This window comes from Oncorhynchus keta, chromosome 17, assembly GCF_023373465.1.
Source record: "Oncorhynchus keta strain PuntledgeMale-10-30-2019 chromosome 17, Oket_V2, whole genome shotgun sequence".
Lineage (NCBI taxonomy): Eukaryota > Metazoa > Chordata > Actinopteri > Salmoniformes > Salmonidae > Oncorhynchus > Oncorhynchus keta.
In genome coordinates, this window is record NC_068437.1 from 39,754,972 (window position 1) to 39,779,521 (window position 24,550).

The following is a 24,550-nucleotide window of genomic DNA, read 5'->3' on the forward strand; positions in this document are numbered from 1 at the left end:
AAACAATACAACTAAAAAAACAATACAAAACAATACAACTAAATACAAACAATACAACTAAATACAAACAATACAACTAAAAAACAATACAAACAATACAACTAAAGCACAATACAAACAATACAACTAAATACAAAACAATACAACTAAAAAACAATACAAACAATACAACTAAAAAACAATACAAACAATACAAAACAATACAACTAAATACAAACAATACAACTAAAGCACAATACAAACAATACAAGTAAATACAAAACAATACAACTAAAAAACAATACAAACAATACAACTAAATACAAACAATACAACTAAAGCACAATACAAACAATACAAGTAAATACAAAACAATACAACTAAAAAACAATACAAACAATACAACTAAATACAAACAATACAACTAAAGCACAATACAAACAATACAACTAAATACAAAACAATACAACTAAAAAACAATACAAACAATACAACTAAAGCACAATACAAACAAAACAACTAAATACAAAACAATACAACTAAAAACAATACAAACAATACAACTAAAAAACAATACAAACAATACAACTAAATACAAACAATACAACTAAAAAACTATACAAAACAATACAACTAAAAAACAATACAAACAATACAACTAAAAAACAATACAACTAAATACAAACAATACAACTAAAGCACAATACAAACAATACATACAAAACAAAACAAAATAAACCAATAAAACAATACAAAAAATACAACTAAAAAACAATACAAACAATACAACTAAAAAACAATACAAACAATACAACTAAATACAAACAATACAACTAAAGCACAATACAAACAATACAAGTAAATACAAAACAATACAACTAAAAAACAATACAAACAATACAACTAAATACAAACAATACAACTAAAGCACAATACAAACAATACAACTAAATACAAAACAATACAACTAAAAAACAATACAAACAATACAACTAAAAAACTATACAAAACAATACAACTAAATACAAACAATACAACTAAAGCACAATACAAACAATACAACTAAATACAAACAATACAACTAAATACAAACAATACAACTAAAAAAACAATACAAGCAATACAACTAAATACAAACAATACAACTAAAGCACAATACAAACAATACAACTAAATACAAAACAATACAACTAAAAAACAATACAAACAATACAACTAAATACAAACAATACAACTAAAGCACAATACAAACAATACAACTAAATACAAAACAATACAACTAAAAAACAATACAAACAATACAACTAAAAAACAATACAAACAATACAACTAAATACAAACAATACAACTAAAAAACGATACAAAACAATACAACTAAATACAAACAATACAACTAAATACAAACAATACAAGTAAATACAAAACAAACAACTAAAAAACAATACAAACAATACAACTAAATACAAACAATACAACTAAAGCACAATACAAACAATACAAGTAAATACAAAACAATACAACTAAAAAACAATACAAACAATACAACTAAATACAAACAATACAACTAAAGCACAATACAAACAATACAACTAAATACAAAACAATACAACTAAAAAACAATACAAACAATACAACTAAAGCACAATACAAACAAAACAACTAAATACAAAACAATACAACTAAAAAACAATACAAACAATACAACTAAAAAACAATACAAACAATACAACTAAATACAAACAATACAACTAAAAACTATACAAAACAATACAACTAAAAAACAATACAAACAATACAACTAAAAAACAATACAACTAACTACAAACAATACAACTAAAGCACAATACAAACAATACATACAAAACAAAACAAAATAAACCAAAAAACAATACAAAAATACAACTAAAAAACAATACAAACAATACAACTAAAAAACAATACAAACAATACAACTAAATACAAACAATACAACTAAAAAACAATACAAACAATACAACTAAAAAAACAATACAAAACAATACAACTAAAAAACAATACAAACAATACAACTAAATACAAACAATACAACTAAAAAACAATACAAACAATACAACTAAATACAAACAATACAACTAAAAAACAATACAAACAATACAACTAAAGCACAATACAAACAATACAACTAAATACAAAACAATACAACTAAAAAACAATACAAACAATACAACTAAAAAACAATACAAACAATACAACTAAATACAAACAATACAACTAAAAAACTATACAAAACAATACAACTAAAAAACAATACAAACAATACAACTAAAAAACAATACAACTAAATACAAACAATACAACTAAAGCACAATACAAACAATACATACACAACAAAACAAAATAAACCAATAAAACAATACAAAACAATACAACTAAAAAACAATACAAACAATACAACTAAAAAAACAATACAAACAATACAACTAAAAAACAATACAAACAATACAACTAAAAAACAATACAACTAAAAAACAATACAAGCAATACAACTAAATACAAAAAATACCACTAAAAAAATACAAACAGCACAACAACAAAAACAATACAAACAATACAACTAAAAAAGCAATACAAACAACAAATACAAACAATACAACTAAAAACAATACAAACAATACAACTAAATACAAACAATACAACTAAAGCACAATACAAACAATACAACTAAATACAAAACAATACAACTAAAAAACAATACAAACAATACAACTAAAAAACAATACAACTAAATACAAACAATACAACTAAATACAAACAATACAACTAAAGCACAATACAAACAATACAACTAAATACAAAACAATACAACTAATAAACAAACAATACAACTAAAAAACAATACAAACAATACAACTAAATACAAACAATACAACTAAAAAATACAAAACAATACAACTAAAAAACAATACAACTAAAAACAATACAAACAATACAACTAAAAAACAATACAACTAAAAAAACAATACAACTAAATACAAACAATACAACTAAAAAACAATACAACAATACAACTAAATACAAACAATACAAAAAAATACAAACAGCACAACAACAAAAACAATACAAACAATACAAAAAAGCAATACAAACAACACAACTACAAACAATACAACTAAAAACAATACAAACAATACAACTAAATACAAAACAATACAACTAAAAAACAATACAAACAATACAACTACAAAAACACAATACAAACAATACAACTAAAAACAATACAAACAATACAACTAAATACAAAACAATACAACTAAAAAACAATACAAACAATACAACTAAATACAAACAATACAACTAAAAAACTATACAAAACAATACAACTAAAAAACAATACAAACAATACAACTAAAAAACAATACAACTAAATACAAACAATACAACTAAAGCACAATACAAACAATACATACAAAACAAAACTAAATAAACCAATAAAACAATACAAAAAATACAACTAAAAAACAATACAAACAATACAACTAAAAAACAATACAAACAATACAACTAAATACAAACAATACAACTAAAGCACAATACAAACAATACAAGTAAATACAAAACAATACAACTAAAAAACAATACAAACAATACAACTAAATACAAACAATACAACTAAAGCACAATACAAACAATACAACTAAATACAAAACAATACAACTAAAAAACAATACAAACAATACAACTAAAGCACAATACAAACAATACAACTAAATACAAAACAATACAACTAAAAAACAATACAAACAATACAACTAAAAAACAATACAAACAATACAACTAAATACAAACAATACAACTAAATACAAACAATACAACTAAAAAAACAATACAAACAATACAACTAAATACAAACAATACAACTAAAGCACAATACAAACAATACAAGTAAATACAAAACAATACAACTAAAAAACAATACAAACAATACAACTAAATACAAACAATACAACTAAAGCACAATACAAACAATACAACTAAATACAAAACAATACAACTAAAAAACAATACAAACAATACAACTAAAAAACAATACAACTAAAAAAACAATACAAAACAATACAACTAAATACAAACAATACAACTAAAGCACAATACAAACAATACAAGTAAATACAAAACAATACAACTAAAAAACAATACAAACAATACAACTAAATACAAACAATACAACTAAAGCACAATACAAACAATACAAGTAAATACAAAACAATACAACTAAAAAACAATACAAACAATACAACTAAATACAAACAATACAACTAAAGCACAATACAAACAATACAACTAAATACAAAACAATACAACTAAAAAACAATACAAACAATACAACTAAAGCACAATACAAACAATACAACTAAATACAAAACAATACAACTAAAAAACAATACAAACAATACAACTAAAAAACAATACAACAAAAAAAACAATACAACTAAATACAAACAATACAACTAAAAAACTATACAAAACAATACAACTAAAAAACAATACAAACAATACAACTAAAAAACAATACAACTAAATACAAACAATACAACTAAAGCACAATACAAACAATACATACACAACAAAACAAAATAAACCAATAAAACAATACAAAACAATACAACTAAAAAACAATACAAACAATACAACTAAAAAAACTAAATACAAACAATACAACTAAAGCACAATACAAACAATACAAGTAAATACAAAACAATACAACTAAAAAACAATACAAACAATACAACTAAATACAAACAATACAACTAAAGCACAATACAAACAATACAACTAAATACAAAACAATACAACTAAAAAACAATACAAACAATACAACTAAAGCACAATACAAACAAAACAACTAAATACAAAACAATACAACTAAAAAACAATACAAACAATACAACTAAAAAACAATACAAACAATACAACTAAATACAAACAATACAACTAAAAAACTATACAAAACAATACAACTAAAAAACAATACAAACAATACAACTAAAAAACAATACAACTAAATACAAACAATACAACTAAAGCACAATACAAACAATACAACTAAAACAAAACAAAATAAACAATACAACAATACAAAACAATACAACTAAAAAACAATACAAACAATACAACTAAAAAAACAATACAAACAATACAACTAAAAAACAATACAAACAATACAACTAAAAAACAATACAACTAAAAAACAATACAAGCAATACAACTAAATACAAAAAATACCACTAAAAAAATACAAACAGCACAACAACAAAAACAATACAAACAATACAACTAAAAAAGTAATACAAACAACACAACTACAAACAATACAACTAAAAAACAATACAAACAATACAACTAAATACAAACAATACAACTAAAGCACAATACAAACAATACAACTAAATACAAAACAATACAACTAAAAAACAATACAAACAATACAACTAAAAAAACAATACAACTAAATACAAACAATACAACTAAATACAAACAATACAACTAAAGCACAATACAAACAATACAACTAAATACAAAACAATACAACTAATAAACAATACAAACAATACAACTAAAAAACAATACAAACAATACAACTAAATACAAACAATACAACTAAAAAACAATACAAACAATACAACTAAAAACAATACAACTAATAAACAATACAAACAATACAACTAAAAAACAATACAAACAATACAACTAAATACAAACAATACAACTAAAAAACAATACAAGCAATACAACTAAATACAAAAAATACCAAAAAAATACAAACAGCACAACAACAAAAGCAATACAAACAACACAACTACAAAAAATACAACTAAAAAACAATACAAACAATACAACTAAATACAAAACAATACAACTAAAAAACAATACAAACAATACAACTAAAAAAGCAATACAAACAACACAACTACAAACAATACAACTAAAAAACAATACAAACAATACAACTAAAAAACAATACAAACAATACAACTAAAAAACAATACAAACAATACAACTAAAAAACAATACAAACAATACAACTAAAAAACAATACAAACAATACAACAAAAAACAATACAACTAAAAAACAATACAACTAAAAAAACAATACAACTAAATACAAACAATACAACTAAAAAACAATACAAGCAATACAACTAAATACAAAAAATACCACAAAAAAAATACAAACAGCACAACAACAAAAACAATACAACTAAAAAAGCAATACAAACAACAAAACTACAAACAATACAACTAAAAAACAATACAAACAATACAACTATTGAAATAATTGATTGTATTTTACGGTATTGTGTTGTACGTATCTATTATAGTGGTCCTGTATGTGGCTCAGTTCATAAGAGCATGGCACAAGCACCACCAGAGTTGTGGGTTTGATTCCCACTGGGGTCACATTCCAAAATGTGTGGACTGTTGTCACTTTGGATATAAGTGTCTGCTATGTAAATTGCATACTGTATATTACAGTATGAAGTTTGTATACTGTATACCATTAAAACTACTTCATTTTGGATACATGTTTACTGTATAGGGGATGCATTTCTTTCTTGTTTTCGACATTATGGATTATTTACATATTAGTGGTGTATTGACATAGTATTACTGAACTGAAGGAGCTACAAACACAAGCATTTCAATGCACCTGCTGTAATATCTTCTAATCTGTGTACAGGACCAAACACTTTCATTTTGATTTGATCTCTGATCTTGTAAAAAATGTACTGTGAAGTAAAATCATAATTATTCTCATCATAGTACTACACCCTCCTTAGCCCAGCCCTGTCCTCATGCTGCTTCTGCTCTGCGTCCTGTAGGGGCCTGCAACTCTGTAGTAATCATGTCTGTCCTGGAGGGGCCTGGACCCTGTAGTAATCCTGTCTGTCTGTCCTGGAGGGGCCTGGACCCTGTAGTAATCCTGTCTGTCTGTCCTGGAGGGGCCTGGACCCTGTAGTAATCCTGTCTGTCTGTCCTGGAGGGGCCTGGACCTCTGTAGTAATCCTGTCTGTCTGTTCTGGAGGGGCCTGGACCCTGTAGTAATCCTGTCTGTCTGTCCTTGAGGGGCCTGGACCTCTGTAGTAATCCTGTCTGTCTGTCCTGAAGTGGCATGGACCCCTGTAGTAATACTGTCTGTCTGTCCTGAAGTGGCATGGATCCCTGTAGTAATCCTGTCTGTTTGTCCTCAAGTGGAATGGACCCCTGTAGTAATCTTGTCTGTCTCTTCTGGAGGGGCCTGGACCCCTGTAGTAATCCTGTCTGTCTGTCCTGGAGGGGCCTGGACCCTGTAGTATTGCTGTCTGTCTGTCCTGGAGGGGCCTGGACCTCTGTAGTAATCCTGTCTGTCTGTCCTTGAGGGGCCTGGACCTCTGTAGTAATCCTGTCTGTCTGTCCTGGAGAGGCCTGTACCTCTGTAGTAATCCTGTCTGTCTGTCCTTGAGGGGCCTGGACCTCTGTAGTAATCCTGTCTGTCTGTCCTGGAGGGGCCTGGACCTCTGTAGTAATCCTGTCTGTCTGTCCTGGAGGGGCCTGGACCTCTGTAGTAATCCTGTCTGTCTGTCCTGGAGGGGCCTGGACCTCTGTAGTAATCCTGTCTGTCTGTCCTGGAGGGGCCTGGACCTCTGTAGTAATCCTGTCTGTCTGTCCTGGAGGGGCCTGGACCTCTGTAGTAATCCTGTCTGTCTGTCCTATGGGGCCAGGACCCTGTAGTAATCGTGTCTATCCTGGAGTGGCCTGGACCTCTGTAGTAATCCTGTCTATCCTGGAGGGGCCAGGACCCTGTAGTAATCCTGTCTGTTTGTCCTGAAGTGGCATGGACCCCTGTAGTAATCCTGTCTGTCTGTCCTGAAGTGGCATGGACCCCTGTAGTAATCCTGTCTGTCTGTCCTTGAGGGGCCTGGACCTCTGTAGTAATCCAGTCTGTCTGTCCTGGAGAGGCCTGTACCTCTGTAGTAATCCTGTCTGTCTGTCCTTGAGGGGCCTGGACCTCTGTAGTAATCCTGTCTGTCTGTCCTGGAGGGGCCTGGACCTCTGTAGTAATCCTGTCTGTCTGTCCTGGAGGGGCCTGGACCCTGTAGTAATGCTGTCTGTCTGTCCTGGAGGGGACTGGATCCTGTAGTAATCATGTCTGTCTGTCCTGGAGTGGCCTGGACCTCTGTAGTAATCCTGTCTATCCTGGAGGGGCCAGGACCCTGTAGTAATCCTGTCTGTTTGTCCTGAAGTGGCATGGACCCCTGTAGTAATCCTGTCTGTCTGTCCTGAAGTGGCATGGACCCCTGTGGTAATCCTGTCTGTTTGTCCTGAAGTGGCATGGACCCCTGTAGTAATCCTGTCTGTGTCCTGAAGTGGCATGGACCCCTGTGGTAATCCTGTCTGTTTGTCCTGAAGTGGCATAGACCCCTGTAGTAATCCTGTCTGTCTCTTCTGGAGGGGCCTGGACCCCTGTAGTAATCCTGTCTGTCTGTCCTGGAGGGGCCTGGACCCTGTAGTAATGCTGTCTGTCTGTCCTGGAGGGGACTGGATCCTGTAGTAATCATGTCTGTCTGTCCTGGAGTGGCCTGGACCTCTGTAGTAATCCTGTCTATCCTGGAGGGGCCAGGACCCTGTAGTAATCCTGTCTGTTTGTCCTGAAGTGGCATGGACCCCTGTAGTAATCCTGTCTGTCTGTACTGAAGTGGCATGGACCCCTGTGGTAATCCTGTCTGTTTGTCCTGAAGTGGCATAGACCCCTGTAGTAATCCTGTCTGTCTCTTCTGGAGGGGCCTGGACCTCTGTAGTAATCCTGTCTGTCTGTCCTGGAGGGGCCTGGACCCTGTAGTAATGCTGTCTGTCTGTCCTGGAGGGGACTGGATCCTGTAGTAATCATGTCTGTCTGTCCTGGAGGGGCCTGGACCCTGTAGTAATCCTGTCTGTCTGTCCTGGAGGGGCCTGGACCCTGTAGTAATCATGTCTGTCTGTCCTGGAGGGGCCTGGACCCTGTAGTAATCCTGTCTGTCTGTCCTGGAGTGGCCTGGACCCTGTAGTTATCCTGTCTATCCTGGAGGGGCCTGGACCCTGTAGTTATCCTGTCTATCCTGGAGGGGCCTGGACCCTGTAGTTATCCTGTCTATCCTGGAGGGGCCTGGACCCTGTAGTTATCCTGTCTATCCTGGAGGGGCCTGGACCCTGTAGTTATCCTGTCTATCCTGGAGGGGCCTGGACCCTGTAGTAATCCTGTCTATCCTGGAGGGGCCTGAACCCTGTAGTTATCCTGTCTATCCTGGAGGGGCCTGGACCCTGTAGTAATCCTGTCTATCCTGGAGGGGCCTGGACCCTGTAGTAATCCTGTCTATCCTGGAGGGGCCTGGACCCTGTAGTAATCCTGTTTGTTTGTCCTGAAGTGGCCTGGATCCCTGTAGTAATCCGTTCTGTCTGTCTGTGAGGTGGCCGTGGCAGACATGAGAAGAGGAGAGAAGGCTGCGTCTATCTGGATCATGATGGGCTAATTACTGCCATAGTGCTGAGTGGTGGTGAGGAAGGAAAAGGAGAGCTCGCTAGAGCTGACAACATTACTGACTGCTCCGTTGTAGGAGGAGCCACCCCTCAGCCTGACGGATATTTCTCCTGACCTTGGAGAAAGCAGAGAGAGAGAGAGAGAGAGAGAGAGAGAGAGAGAGAGAGAGAGAGAGAGAGAGAGAGAGAGAGAGAGAGAGAGAGAGAGAGAGAGAGAGAGAGAGAGAGAGAGAGAGAGAGAGAGAGAGGCATACTTTCACAGCTCAAGCAGCACTGCAGATCTCTCTGTGTCATGCTGTTCTTCCTACAGGAGGAGGTGGAGGAGTGTGAGTGAGGGACTTGTCTGGCAGCCATCCCAGTCAAACAGTAATACAGAGGTAAGAGGGTCTCTTCACTGAGCCAAAGCACAGGATCCAGCACTGCAAGTCTATGTGTCATTCCTCTGTGACTGCCAATGTGATATGTAGCTGGTTGTGTGTTACTGTATAGACTGTGCTGCTGTATGTTGTCAGCTCTGAAAGAGAACATTTATTAATAGATGTGACAGAGATGACAGTTGCTTAACAGAGACTGTGTGTTGTTCTTGATGTGGCAAATGGTTTTGAAACAAAGTCATTGTTGTGGAATAACACTAATGAATAAGAGTGGTGTAATGATGACGATCTCTGGAATATATTATGCAATGCCATGTCTGTCCAGACTTGTTGTTACTGTACTGTAGGACATGCTCCTCGCCCCCTCTGTTCACTGCTTGGGTGATACATTTCAATGGTTAAATGTAACTATTTTGACATATTCCAATGAGATGATGTTGATTTACTGTATCATCAAAGATGTTTCCTGCTTGATATAAATCAACGCGAGCAGCTGGTGAGAGACACCACAGCAGCAGCACCACCAGCACAATTCTCCCAATGCAATATCTATCCATTACTTTCACTGGCAATACCCTGCTTCAGCCACTTAGTGGAAGCAGTACTGTGTATGATTTGAATACCACCATTTTGGTCCTCCCGAGTGGCGCAGCGGTCTAAGGCACTGCATTGATCCCGGGCGGTGCACAATTGGCCCAGCGCTGTCTGGGTTAGGGGAGGGTTTGGCCCAGCGCTGTCTGGGTTAGGGGAGGGTTTGGCCCAGCGCTGTCTGGGTTAGGGGAGGGTTTGGCCCAGCGCTGTCTGGGTTAGGGGAGGGTTTGGCCAGTGGGGCTTTACTTGGCTCATTGCAACCTAGCATCTCCTTGTTGCGGGCCGGGCGCCTGCAGGCTGACTTCGGTCGTCAGGTGAACAGTGTTTCCTCCGACATGTTTGTGCGGCTGGCTTCATGGTTAAGCAGGCGGGTGTTAAAAAGCACGGTTTGGCCAGTATGTTTCGGAGCTCGCATTATGAGATAAGATCGAAATTGGGGAGAAAAAGGCAGTAACATTTTAAAGTAATAAATACCACAATTTTACTAAATACCAGAGATTTAGAACTGACTAGGTAGAGCGTGACAGGGTGCTCCGTACATCAAATACCTCTGTGGTTGCGTTTGCCCAAACACCAGATTGAGCCCTCTGATGCCACAGCTATTCAGTTTAGAGGCCTCCCGTCTCCTCTTCTTCTCTTCCCCTCATCCTTTCTTTTCTCCTCCTCCCTTCTTCTCTTCTCCTCTGCCCTCTGCAGTGTGTAGTGTACTGTAGAGTCTTGTGGGGCTGTATCATTACCACCCAGCTCTCTTTCTTTCGATTCAATTTCAATTCAATTTCAATTTAAGGGCTTTATTGGTATGGGAAACATAAAGTTGAAGTCAGAAGTTTACATACACTTAGGTTGGAGTCATGAAAACTTGTTTTTCACTCACTCCACAAATTACTTGTTAACAAACTATGGTTTTGGCAAGTCGGTTAGGACATCTACTTTGTGCATGACACAAGTCATTTTTCCAACAATTATTTACAGACAGATTATTTCACTTATAACTCATTGTCATGGCTTTATAAGCTTCTGATAGGCTAACTGACATCATTTGAGTCAGTCAGACAAACTGAATTGGTCCACCCACACAGACAGCACCGAGAAGAAGGCTCAGCAGCGCCTCTTCAACCTCAGGAGGCTGAAGAAATTTGGCTTGTCACCAAAAGCACTCACAAACTACAGATGCACAATCGAGAGCATCCTGTCGGGCTGTATCACCGCTTGGTAACTCGGCAACTGCTCCGCCCACAACCGTAAGGCTCTCCAGAGGGTAGTGAGGTCTGCACAACGCATCACCGGGGGCAAACTACCTGCCCTCCAGGACACCTACACCACCCGATGTCACAGGAAGGCCATAAAGATCATCAAGGACAACAACCACCCGAGCCACTGCCTGTTCACCCCGCTATCATCCAGAAGGCGAAGTCAGTACAGGTGCATCAAAGCTGGGACCGAGAGACTGAAAAACAGCTTCTATCTCAAGGCCATCAGACTGTTAAACAGCCACCACTAACATTGAGTGGCTGCTGCCAACATACTGACTAACTCCAGCTCACTTTAATAATGGGAATTGATGGGAAATGATGTAAAATATATCACTAGCCACTTTAAACAATGCTACCTAATATAATGTTTACATACCCTACATTATTCATCTCATATGCATACGTATATACTGTACTCATCTCATATGTATATCATCTATATCATCTACTGCATCCTTATGTAATACATATATCACTAGCCACTTTAACTATGCCATGCCACTTTGTTTACATACTCATCTCATCTCATATGTATATACTGTACTCAATACCATCTACTGTAGAGCCTATGCTGCTCTGTACCATCACTCATTCATATATCTTTATGTACATATTCTTTATCCCCTTACACTGTGTATAAGACAGTAGTTTTGGAATTGTTAGTTAGATTACTTGTTGGTTATCACTGCATTGTCGGAACTAGAAGCACAAGCATTTCGCTACACTCGCATTAACATCTGCTAACCATGTGTATGTGACAAATACAATTTGATTTGATTTGATTTGGAGGTGTACCTGTGGATGTATTTCAAGGCCTACCTTCAAACTCAGTGCCTCTTTGATTGACATCATGGGAAAATCAAAATAAATCAGTAAAGACCTCAGAAAACTGTAGACCTCCACAAGTCTTGTTCATCTTTGGGAGCAATTTCCAAATGCCTGAAAGTACCACGTTCATCTGTACAAACAATAGTACACAAGTATAAGCACAATGGGTCCACGCAGCCGTCATACCTCTCAGGAAGGAGACGCGATCTGTCTCCTAGAGATGAACGTACTTTGGTGCTAAAAGTGCAAATCAATCCCAGAACAACAGCAAAGGACCCTGTGAAGATGCTGGAGGTAACAGGTACAAAAGTATCTATATCCACAGTAAAACGAGTCCTATATAGACATAACCTGAAAGGCCGCTCAGCAAGGAAGAAGCCACTGCTCCAAAACCACCATAAAAAAAGCCAGACTACGGTTTGCAACTACACATGGGGACAACAAAACTCTGACATTTCACATTGTTAAAATAAAGTGGTGATCCTAACTGACCTAAGACAGGGAATTCTTACCTGGATTAAATGTCAGTAATTGTGAAAAACTGAGTTTAAATGTAGTTCGCTAAGGTGTATGTAAACTTCCAACTTCAACTGTATGTTAACACTGGCAAAGCAAGTTAAGTTGATAATTAACTCAAGTGAAATAAACAATACAAATTAACAGAAAACATTACATTCACAGAAGTTCCAAAAGAATAAAGACATTTCAAATGTCATATTATGTCTATATACAGTGTTGTAACAATGTGCAAATTAGTTAAGTACAAAAGGGAAAATAAACATAAATATGGTTTGTATTTACAATGAATGCTGTTTGTTCTTCACTGGTTGCCCTTTCTTAGGGCAACAGGTCACACATCTTGCTGCTGTAATGGCACACTGGTATTTATCAAAGTTTGGTTTCTCTCTTTCTCTCTCTCAATATCTCTCAATTCAATTCAATTAACATTGAAGCCTCTCCCTCCCCCCCACCCCCTCTCTCCATCCCCTCCCCATTCTCTCCTTCTCCCCCTCCCCATCCTCTCTCTCTCTCTCTCTGCTGACCAGTAGTGTATCAGTGGGGCACAGTGTGATATTGTGCAGCTCTGTGACCGTGCTGAGGGGGAGGCAGTTCTCACCTCGTGATGAGGTCGGCGTGAGTGAATAGCTGTCATTGATAAGAGCCCAGGGACGTTTGTCCAGCAGGCAGCTGCCCCTTAATTCAGACATTGATCCTAGACATCAGCTGTGAAAACACAACCCAGGCCAAATGTTTCTTCCCATGCCACAATTGATGATTTAACTCTCACATTCATAGATATAAACTAGCTATGGCTATTGCAGACTTAATATTGCTTTTAATATTAAATCTGCTGTTCACATACTTGATTTGTATGATGATCCAATCACACTGTTAGGAAACGGAATATTAAAGCATTACTGATGTATGTATATTGTTGTATTATTGACAGGATATCCCATCCAGGCCTGTTGTTTAGAGGAGGAGCAAGTGTTCAACATTGTAAAACTACAGCCCTACCTGTAATAATTACATTTACATTTACATTGAAGTCATTTAGAAGACGCTCTTATCCAGAGCGACTTACAAATTTGTGCATTCACCTTATGACATCCAGTGGAACAGCCACTTTACAATAGTGCATCTAAATCTTTTAAGGGGGGTGAGAAGGATTACTTTATCCTATCCTAGGTATTCCTTAAAGAGGTGGGGTTTCAGGTGTCTCCGGAAGGTGGTGATTGACTCCGCTGTCCTGGCGTTGTGAGGGAGTTTGTTCCACCATTGGGGGGCCAGAGCAGCGAACAGTTTTGACTGGGCTGAGCGGGAACTGTACTTCCTCAGTGGTAGGCAGCCGAGCAGGCCAGAGGTGGATGAACGCAGTGCCCTTGTTTGGGTGTAGGGCCTGATCAGAGCCTGGAGGTACTGAGGTGCCGTTCCCCTCACAGCTCCGTAGGCAAGCACCATGGTCTTGTAGCGGATGCGAGCTTCAACTGGAAGCCAGTGGAGAGAGCGGAGGAGCGGGGTGACGTGAGAGAACTTGGGAAGGTTGAACACCAGACGGGCTGCGGCGTTCTGGATGAGTTGTAGGGGTTTAATGGCACAGGCAGGGAGCCCAGCCAACAGCGAGTTGCAGTAATCCAGACGGGAGATGACAAGTGCCTGGATTAGGACCTGCGCCGCTTCCTGTGTGAGGCAGGGTCGTACTCTGCGGATGTTGTAGAGCATGAACCTACAGGAACGGGCCACCGCCTTGATGTTAGTTGAGAACGACAGGGTGTTGTCCAGGATCACGCCAAGGTTCTTAGCGCTCTGGGAGGAGGACACAATGGAGTTGTCAACCGTGATGGCCAGATCATGGAACGGGCAGTCCTTCCCGGGAGGAAGAGCAGCTCCGTCTTGCCGAGGTTCAGCTTGAGGTGGTGATCCGTCATCCACACTGATATGTCTGCCAGACATGCAGAGATGCGATTCGCCACCTGGTCATCAGAAGGGGGAAAGGAGAAGATTAATTGTGTGTCGTCTGCATAGCAATGATAGGAGAGACCATGTGAGGTTATGACAGAGCCAAGTGACTTGGTGTATAGCGAGAATAGGAGAGGGCCTAGAACAGAGCCCTGGGGGACACCAGTGGTGAGCGCGTGGTGAGGAGACAGATTCTCGCCACGCCACCTGGTAGGAGCGACCTGTCAGGTAGGACGCAATCCAAGCGTGGGCCGCGCCGGAGATGCCCAACTCGGAGAGGGTGGAGAGGAGGATCTGATGGTTCACAGTATTGAAGGCAGCCGATAGGTCTAGAAGGATGAGAGCAGAGGAGAGAGAGTTAGCTTTAGCAGTGCGGAGCGCCTCCGTGATACAGAGAAGAACAGTCTCAGTTGAATGACTAGTCTTGAAACCTGACTGATTTGGATCAAGAAGGTCATTCTGAGAGAGATAGCGGGAGAGCTGGCCAAGGACGGCACATTCAAGAGTTTTGGAGAGAAAAGAAAGAAGGGATACTGGTCTGTAGTTGTTGACATCGGAGGGATCGAGTGTAGGTTTTTTCAGAAGGGGTGCAACTCTCGCTCTCTACAGGTCTGCCTTTGCTTGTTGACAGGCTTGTTGACTTTTGAGTATGTGGCTTAACTGTCTGTGCCAGCATGGACTATGCTTTAGTTATAGCCTACATTCATTTCTATGAGTATAATGTTTTGTCAGGCAAGGCCACTCTGCATAGCTGTAACCTTCCATTACTCTGTGCTGGTTGTGTGTGGACAGGATCCAACCAAAGACTATTAATCATTCCAGAACTACCATCCTTTGTCTGAGGAGCAGGAAGCCACTGACACCCAGAGAGCCTGCTCTACACTGTTTGGGGTTTTCTATGTATTGCTGTGAGTCTAGCCTCTAATGTTCTTTCTTTCATTTTCATCCAGTTATATTGCCCTTGAGAGGGAGAGCGGCGAGAGAGATGAACAGTAATTCATTTTACATGATAATGGTTTTTCTTTAGCTGGAGATGTCATGGGGTTAGGAAAGAGGCCTACTTTTGAAATGTTCATCAAGCAAGAAGAGACATCAAGACCTGCAGATTCATTGACATCGATGTGCAAATCAGCATTTCGAGAGGTTCTATCTGCAAAAAGATGATTCTGAGATAATTACAGAATTATAGAATAGTTCCAAACCTTCATTGGTTTGAATGGTGTCAGGAATTTTTCATCTTGTATTCTTTTGAACTTAACATAAATTGGGGGTATTTAGAGTACTATATAGGTAAACATTGAACAGAACAAGGCCATGTCAACAACTCAATGTTGATAAAAATGTATAGTCCCAAGCTTTCAAATTTTGTCAGGTGTGCGAACAGCAGTATGTGATGTCATTGAGTAGTTGATGTGCTGTGCTGCGGTATGTGTGCAGGTTGGTTTCCTCTAGGAGAGCAGATCAGGACCTCTCTTTCAGATCACTGTCTGGCTACCTGATCTTCACTGAATGAATCCCTGCTACAGGCTGAGAGCCAACATTGTAATCTCTGAGGTTATACTGTTGATGTTGCACGGTTGATCACACACTGACCATTACACACATGGACAAACTATAATGTTAGACGAGTAGCACTTTCACCTGAGCATGAGTCTTTTTCTGCTCTCCCCCACTCTGCTTGGACATGCTATGAGATGAGACCGTTTTCAATAACCACAGTCAGGTTGGTGCCAATATCTTATTGAAATGCTGCTCAAACACAAAGTGAGCGTTCTCAGCCAACAACAACCAAAGTACCAGCAGAGCACTGGCAGCTGGCTTCTTGTCCAGTCACAGTAGACAAAGCACCACCAGTTCACTCTGTTTAGACTGGCATGGAGGATGATGTCAAATGAAATAGCCCAGTTGCTTTGATGTGTCTGAAATGTGACTCTCCAGTGCCTCTGCTGTCGCCAGTAAAACCTGAACGATGGAGGAGTGCTAAAGTAGTGAAGATACAGTATGTATGACCGGAGAGGATTGTAGGAAATTCCTATGGTCTTTATTGAGTCGACATGGTTTGTTTAGTATAGTATTTTGTTTACCTTACAGACTCTTTATTGCAGCCATGAGCCCTTGATCAGAGGGCAAAAGCAGATTTTAACCAGAAAATGTAATAATTCCCCTTTCAACACTAGCATGCCGACCTGGACCAAACTGTGCTGGCTCAGATATGTCCTTTTCACATTGTCCATTCCAGCCCAGTGAAGCAACTATGGTGGATGGAGTGAAAGTTATGAGGAGACTATCAAGGCACAAGCCGAGACCCAAATGCAGACAAAGGAGGCAGATGTTTGGAGTCTTACAATGTTTATTAATCCAAAGGGGTAGGCAAGAGAATGGTCATGGACAGGCAAAACGGTCAAAACCAGACCAGAGTCCAGGAGGTACAGAGTGGCAGACAGGCTCGTGGTCAAGGCAGGCAGAATGGTCAGGCAGGTGGGTACAAAGTTCAGGAACAGGCAAGGGTCAAAACCATAAGGACCTGAAAAAATGACGATGCAAAACGCAGAAGAATGGGAAAACCGCTGGTTGACTTGGTAACATAAAAGGCGAACTGGCACAGAGAAACAGGAAACACGGGGATAAATACACTGGGGAAAATATGTGACACCTTGAGGGGGTGGAGACCATCACAAGTACAGGTGAAACAGATCAGGGCGGGAAAGAGACAGGAGGAGTGAACGTTATGTGGAGACAGGAGGAGGGAATGTCATGAGGAGACAATAGGAATGAACGTTATGAGGAGACAGGAGGAGGGAACGTTATGAGGAGACAGGAGGAGGGAATGTCATGAGGAGACAGGAGGAGGAATGTCATAAGGAGACAAGAGGAATGAACGTTATGAGGAGACAGGAGGATGGAACGTTACGAGGAGACAGGAGGAGGAATGTCATAAGGAGACAAGAGGAATGAACGTCATGAGGAGACAGGAGGAGGGAACGTTATAAGGAGACAGGAGGAGGAATGTCATAAGGAGACAAGAGGAATGAACGTCATGAGGAGACAGGAGGAGGGAAAGTTATAAGGAGACAGGAGGAGGAATGTCATAAGGAGACAAGAGGAATGAACGTCATGAGGAGACAGGAGGAGGAATGTCATAAGGAGACAAGAGGAATGAACGTCATGAGGAGACAGGAGGAGGGAACGTTATGAGGAGACAGGAGGAGGAATGTCATAAGGAGACAAGAGGAATGAACGTCATGAGGAGACAGGAGGAGGGAACGTTATAAGGAGACAGGAGGAGGAATGTCATAAGGAGACAAGAGGAATGAACGTCATGAGGAGACAGGAGGAGGAACGTTATAAGGAGACAGGAGGAGGAATGTCATAAGGAGACAAGAGGAATGAACGTCATGAGGAGACAGGAGGAATATAAGGAGACAGGAGGAGGAATGTCATAAGGAGACAAGAGGAGACAGGAGACAGGAGGAGGGAACGTTATAAGGAGACAGGAGGAGGAATGTCATAAGGAGACAGGAGGAATGAACGTCATGAGGAGACAGGAGGAGGGAACGTTATGAGGAGACAGGAGGAGGAATGTCATAAGGAGACAAGAGGAATGAACGTCATGAGGAGACAGGAGGAGGGAACGTTATAAGGAGACAGGAGGAGGAATGTCATAAGGAGACAAGAGGAATGAACGTCATGAGGAGACAGGAGGAATGAATGTCATGAGGAGACAGGAGGAATGAATGTCATGAGGAGACAGGAGGAATTAATGTCATGAGGAGACAGGAGGAGGGAATGTCATGAGGAGACAGGAGGAATTAATGTCATGAGGAGAAAGGAGGAATGAATGTTATGAGGAGACAGGGGGAGGAATGTCATAAGGAGACAAGAGGAATGAACGTCATGAGGAGACAGGAGGAGGGAACGTTATGAGGAGACAGGAGGAGGAATGTCATAAGGAGACAAGAGGAATGAACGTCATGAGGAGACAGGAGGAGGGAACGTTATGAGGAGACAGGAGGAGGAATGTCATAAGGAGACAAGAGGAATGAACGTCATGAGGAGACAGGAGGAATGAATGTCATGAGGAGACAGGAGGAATGAATGTCATGAGGAGACAGGAGGAATTAATGTCATGAGGAGACAGGAGGAGGGAATGTCATGAGGAGACAGGAGGAATTAATGTCATGAGGAGACAGGAGGAATGAATGTCATGAGGAGACAGGGGGAATTAATGTCATGAGGAGACAGGAGGAGGGAATGTCATGAGGAGACAGGAGGAGGGAATGTCATGAGGAGACAGGAGGAATGAATGTCATGAGGAGACAGGAGGAATTAATGTCATGAGGAGACAGGAGGAGGGAATGTCATGAGGAGACAGGAGGAATTAATGTCATGAGGAGACAGGAGGAATGAATGTCATGAGGAGACAGGAGGAATGAATGTCATGAGGAGACAGGAGGAATTAATGTCATGAGGAGACAGGAGGAGTGAATGTTATGAGGAGACAGGAGGAGGGAATGTCATGAGGAGACAGGAAGAGTGAATGTTATGAGGAAACAGGAGGAGGGAATGTCATGAGGAGACAGGAAGAGTGAATGTGATGAGGAGAAAGGAGGAGTAAATGTTATGAGGAGACAGGAGGAGTGAATGTTATGAGGAGACAGGAGGAATTAATGTCACGAGGAGACAGGAGGAGTGAATGTCATGAGGAGACAGGGGGAATTAATGTCATGAGGAGACAGGGGGAATTAATGTCATGAGGAGACAGGAGGAGTGAATGTTATGAGGAGACAGGAGGAGTGAATGTCATGAGGAGACAGGAAGAGTGAATGTGATGAGGAGACAGGAAGAGTGAATGTGATGAGGAGACAGGAGGAGTGAATGTTATGAGGAGACAGGAGGAGTGAATGTCATGAGGAGACAGGAGGAGTGAATGTTATGAGGAGACAGGAGGAATTCATGTCATGAGGAGACAGGAGGAGGGAATGTCATGAGACAGGAGGAGTGAATGTCATGAGGAGACAGGAGGAATGAATGTCATGAGGAGATAGGAGGAATGAATGTCATGAGGAGACAGGAGGAATGAATGTCATGAGGAGACAGGAGGAATGAATGTCATGAGGAGACAGGAGGAATGAATGTAATGAGGAGACAGGAGGAATGAATGTTATGAGGAGACAGGAGGAATGAATTATGAGGAGACAGGAGGAGGGAACGTCATGAGCAGACAGGAGGAGTGAATGTTATGAGACAGGAGGAGTAAATGTTATGAGGAGACAGGAGGAGTAAATGTTATGAGGAGACAGGAGGAATGAATGTTATGAGGAGACAGGAAAATATAATGTTATGAGGAGACAGGAGGAATGAATGTTATGAGGAGACAGGAGGAATTAATGTCATGAGGAGACAGGAAAATATCATATTATGAGGAGACAGGACGAGTGAATGTTATGAACATGTGTGGTATTCCCTGTGAATCTTGTTGAGATGTTAGAAGAGGAATGTACTGTATATGGCCATCATCATTAAGCTGCATGTTTTTATCATGACATAATTCTTCTGACACTTCATGTTGAGCTGTTGAAAAATGTGTTTGCTGTTCTGTTCAGCGTGTTAGTAGCTGAGGAAACTGTCAAGGTGGTGACATTTTTTCTGACAACTCACAGACTTGAGAGGTTGCCCTTTACGAGTGAAAGGTTCTGACCGTTTTTCATGGGCAAAAGGCTTGTTATTCTGAGACCGAATGGAGACCATATGATTATCTGATTACTGTATCGACTGTTGAATGTAATATGGCCTATCTGGTTTCTGTTAAACAATGCAGTCATCATTTATGGGATGATGCTTTGGTCACACACCCCATAAATGATGAGTCACTGCATGTGAGAATGAGTCTGCATCATATTCATATAAATGTCCACAACCCTTTTTTGTTGACTAAAGTCTCTATCTGTAACGGTTTTCTTCCGTTAAAGGAGAGGAGGACCAAAATGCAGCGTAGTTCGTGTTCAACATGTTTAATAAAAGACAATAACGTGAACACTACACACATACAAAATAACAAACGTGGCAAAACCCGAACGAGTCCTATCTGGTGCAGAGAACACAAAGACAGGAAACAACCACCCACAAACCCCAACACAAAACAAGCTACCTAAATATGGTTCCCAATCAGAGACAATGACTAACACCTGCCTCTGATTGAGAACCATATCAGGCCATACATAGAAACGGACAAACTAGACACACAACATAGAATGCCCAACCAGCTCACGTCCTGACCAACACTAAAACAAGGAAAACACAAAAGAACTATGGTCAGAATGTGACACTATCAAGCTTCTGGCTGGAGGACGAAGTGCCATATGTAGTTGACCAGTATGGCATTTCAGTATGGCATTTTATGAGCATGACCAGTATGGCATTTAACATTATTTGTCATGGAAAAGTCCTAAGATTTTCCACTGTGGAGTAGTCAATCAGTTATCTTATCATTCTAACCTTTTTCATATGGAGGTGGTCATGCATCACCATGGAATATGGCTTTAGTGAAGTTTAAGGACAGATTGTGTGTGTGTGTGCGCGCTTCAAGACAAGAGGTTAGGGGGAGGAGGTCGTGGCAAAAACAGATGCCAGTGGATTGGGGTGCAGTTACACACATGCATACAGCTAACAAGGCCAAGGGGTTTGAGTTGGTTCAGATATGTATGCACGCAGTGGTGTGGAGGTTGGATCACACACACACACACACACACACACACACACACACACACACACACACACACACACACACACACACACACACACACACACACACACACACACACACACACACACACACACACACACACACACACACACACACACAGTGACTGGTGTGTAGCGGGTCCAGCTGTCTTCATCACTCTGTCTGACAGACGGGGTGTTAGTTACACAGCCTCCTCCAGTAGGGGGAAGGAGAGTTACCAGGGACCTTTTGACCAGGGCCCTGTTTAAAAGTAGAGGACTATAAAGTGCATAGGGTGCCATTTGTGATGCATCCAGAGAGAGAGGACTCCCAGGATAGAGGAGACTGGGACAGGGGGATTCCAGATGAGCACTCCTGCAGGTAAAACACATGAGGAATAAAGTGGTGAATTGGCTCACACTAGGCAGGGCGGGAAATATTGAAGCATATAGTGAATGAAAGATTATTATACATTTATTTAGCCTTAATTTGCCCATGCAGACCCTGTAAGATGAGAAATAAAGTTATTTTCAAGGGTCAAATCAAATTTATTTATATAGCCCTTCGTACATCAGCTGATATCTCAAAGTGCTGTACAGAAACCCAGCCTAAAACCCCAAACAGCAAACAATGCAGGTGTAAAAGCACGGATTTGATTTGATTTGATTTGATTTGATTTTCAAGGGTGACATGGTGCATATGTCCTTTGCTGAGCTCCCCCTGGAGCGCGTTAGGGTGGTGTTTGGGCGTGGCTTTGGCAGAGGACTGTTCCCTCCCTCAGCAGGAGACCCTGGTTTCAGCTCAGGCCTCCCTCCTGAAAAGAGACACACTGCTTTGAAGCATCTAGTTATCAAGAATAGGCTAGTTTGTGTTGAAGGTGAAAAATGGGCTCATCTCTTGTAGCCCAATAGAGTGACAGACCGTCACATTCCCTGCACTGTTATGATTGGATGGATTGATGGATCCACATTGACAAAAGAAGAACAGATCATCTAGGAGCTCTTCCCAAACAGCCTCTTCCCTCTCTCTGATTCTGAACATGGCTGAACAAAAGCAATGCGGTCAAAGTTCAGGAGTGATGTCATGATCAGAGCACGAGCCAAACATGATTCATCGACACAGAGGGAGAGAGAGATCGTAAACCTTAATTCTGAGGTCATACTCCTTAGGCAAGAACAGAGCCTGCCTCACACGGCCTGCCTCACACGGCAGGCCTCACACGGCAGGCCTCACACGGAAGGCCTCTCACGGCAGGCCTCACACGGCAAGCCTCACACGGCAAGCCTCACATGGCAGGCCTCACATGGCAAGCCTCACATACACATTTACAGTTTTACATTTTAGTCATTTAGCAGACACTCTTATCCACAGTGACTTACAGTTAGTGTATTTATCTTAAGGTAGTTAAGAGAGAAAACTGCATATCACAGAAAACAAAGGCAGCAAAGACAATGCTCGTAAGAAAAGACAAGAGCAAGTGTTAGTTCAAGAAAGTCAAGGCACGCTCGTACACACACACACATACACACATTGTCACGTTCTGACCTCAGGTATTTTGTTGTCTTTGTTTTAGGTTGGTCAGGGCGTGAGTTGGGGTGGGTTGTCTATGTTCGTTTTTCTATGTTGTGTTTTGCGTTTGGCCTGGTATGGTTCTCAATCAGAGGCAGGTGTCGTTAGTTGTCTCTGATTGAGAATCATACTTAGGTATCCTTTTCCCACCTGTGTTTAGTGGGTGATTGTTTTCTGTCTTTGTGTTTGTCACCAGACAGGACTGTTTAGTTTCATGTCATTCTCTTTGTTATTTTTGTTTTAGTGTTCTGTGTTTAATAAATTCATCATGAACACATACCACGCTGCGCATTGGTCCTCCGATCCTTCATACTCCTCCTCATACGAGGATGACGAACGTTACACACTCAACACCAGCCTTAACACTTCCAGCTATTTACAGACTCAATATGCAACCTCTCATGACCCAACATGGAAACAAATCATCTAAACAAAGATTCAAATATCATTCATTGGTAATCGCTGATAGGCTCGAATGTCTCACTGCATTGACTAAGTAAAACCAGAGAAAGCTCTAAATAAAGTAAAACACACTTGTCTTTTTCTGGGCTGTAACTAACGGAGACTTTCCATCAGCATCTAATACAGTCTGTTGTGTCAACGTCCAGTGTCAGTTTCTGCTGGGTCTTATTGATGCTTTACAAGATTATGGCCAATCCAGACTCTGCAAGGGAAGCATTCTCCTGATTAGTTGACAATCATCTGTCCAGCAAATCAATCATCTGTCAGACTCTGGATCCACTGTATGGACAGAATATATTCTGGTGGAACTGATGTGCTCTGTAACATACTGTAGTTGACACTGACATAGTTGACTGGGGACAGTGAGGCGCTGGTGGCTACAACATCGAGCTAATTCACCATGAAGACTATTGACCTCTCCCTCTGGCAGTGCAACATCCTACTTTCAGAACCGTTAGTAGAAACAGGTTTGTTAGTGAGAACTTTACCGAGCTATGGTCATATTTGTATCCAAGTCCATTGGAACAATTACAAGTGTGAGAGGCCCCTCACATCAAAGCATGATGGTATTATTTCATACCCTCTTAAAGCAGAAGTAGAGGATGTGGAATGTCAATGAGCTGAGAAAAAAAGATGACACGCAAGGCCTCCTCAGCGTGAAATCATACCCTCACTTGGGATTATATGAATATCTGAACAATTACATCATTTCTGTTCTCAGTCCTGCTGTGTGTGTGTGTGTGTGTGTGTGTGTGTGTGTGTGTGTGTGTGTGTGTGTGTGT

General features: G+C 40.0%; 1 protein-coding gene across 1 annotated transcript in view; it reads left to right on the forward strand.

The window, feature by feature from the left end:
- Positions 1–9,740: 9,740 nt before the first annotated feature.
- Positions 9,741–24,550, forward strand: part of LOC118372023 (protein-methionine sulfoxide oxidase mical3a-like) — a 147,755-nt gene continuing 132,945 nt past the window's right edge. Inside the window, exon 1 of the mRNA XM_052466027.1 lies at positions 9,741–9,887. The gene's annotated coding sequence lies outside the window, so the exon portion shown is untranslated. The remainder of the gene's footprint in view (positions 9,888–24,550) is intronic.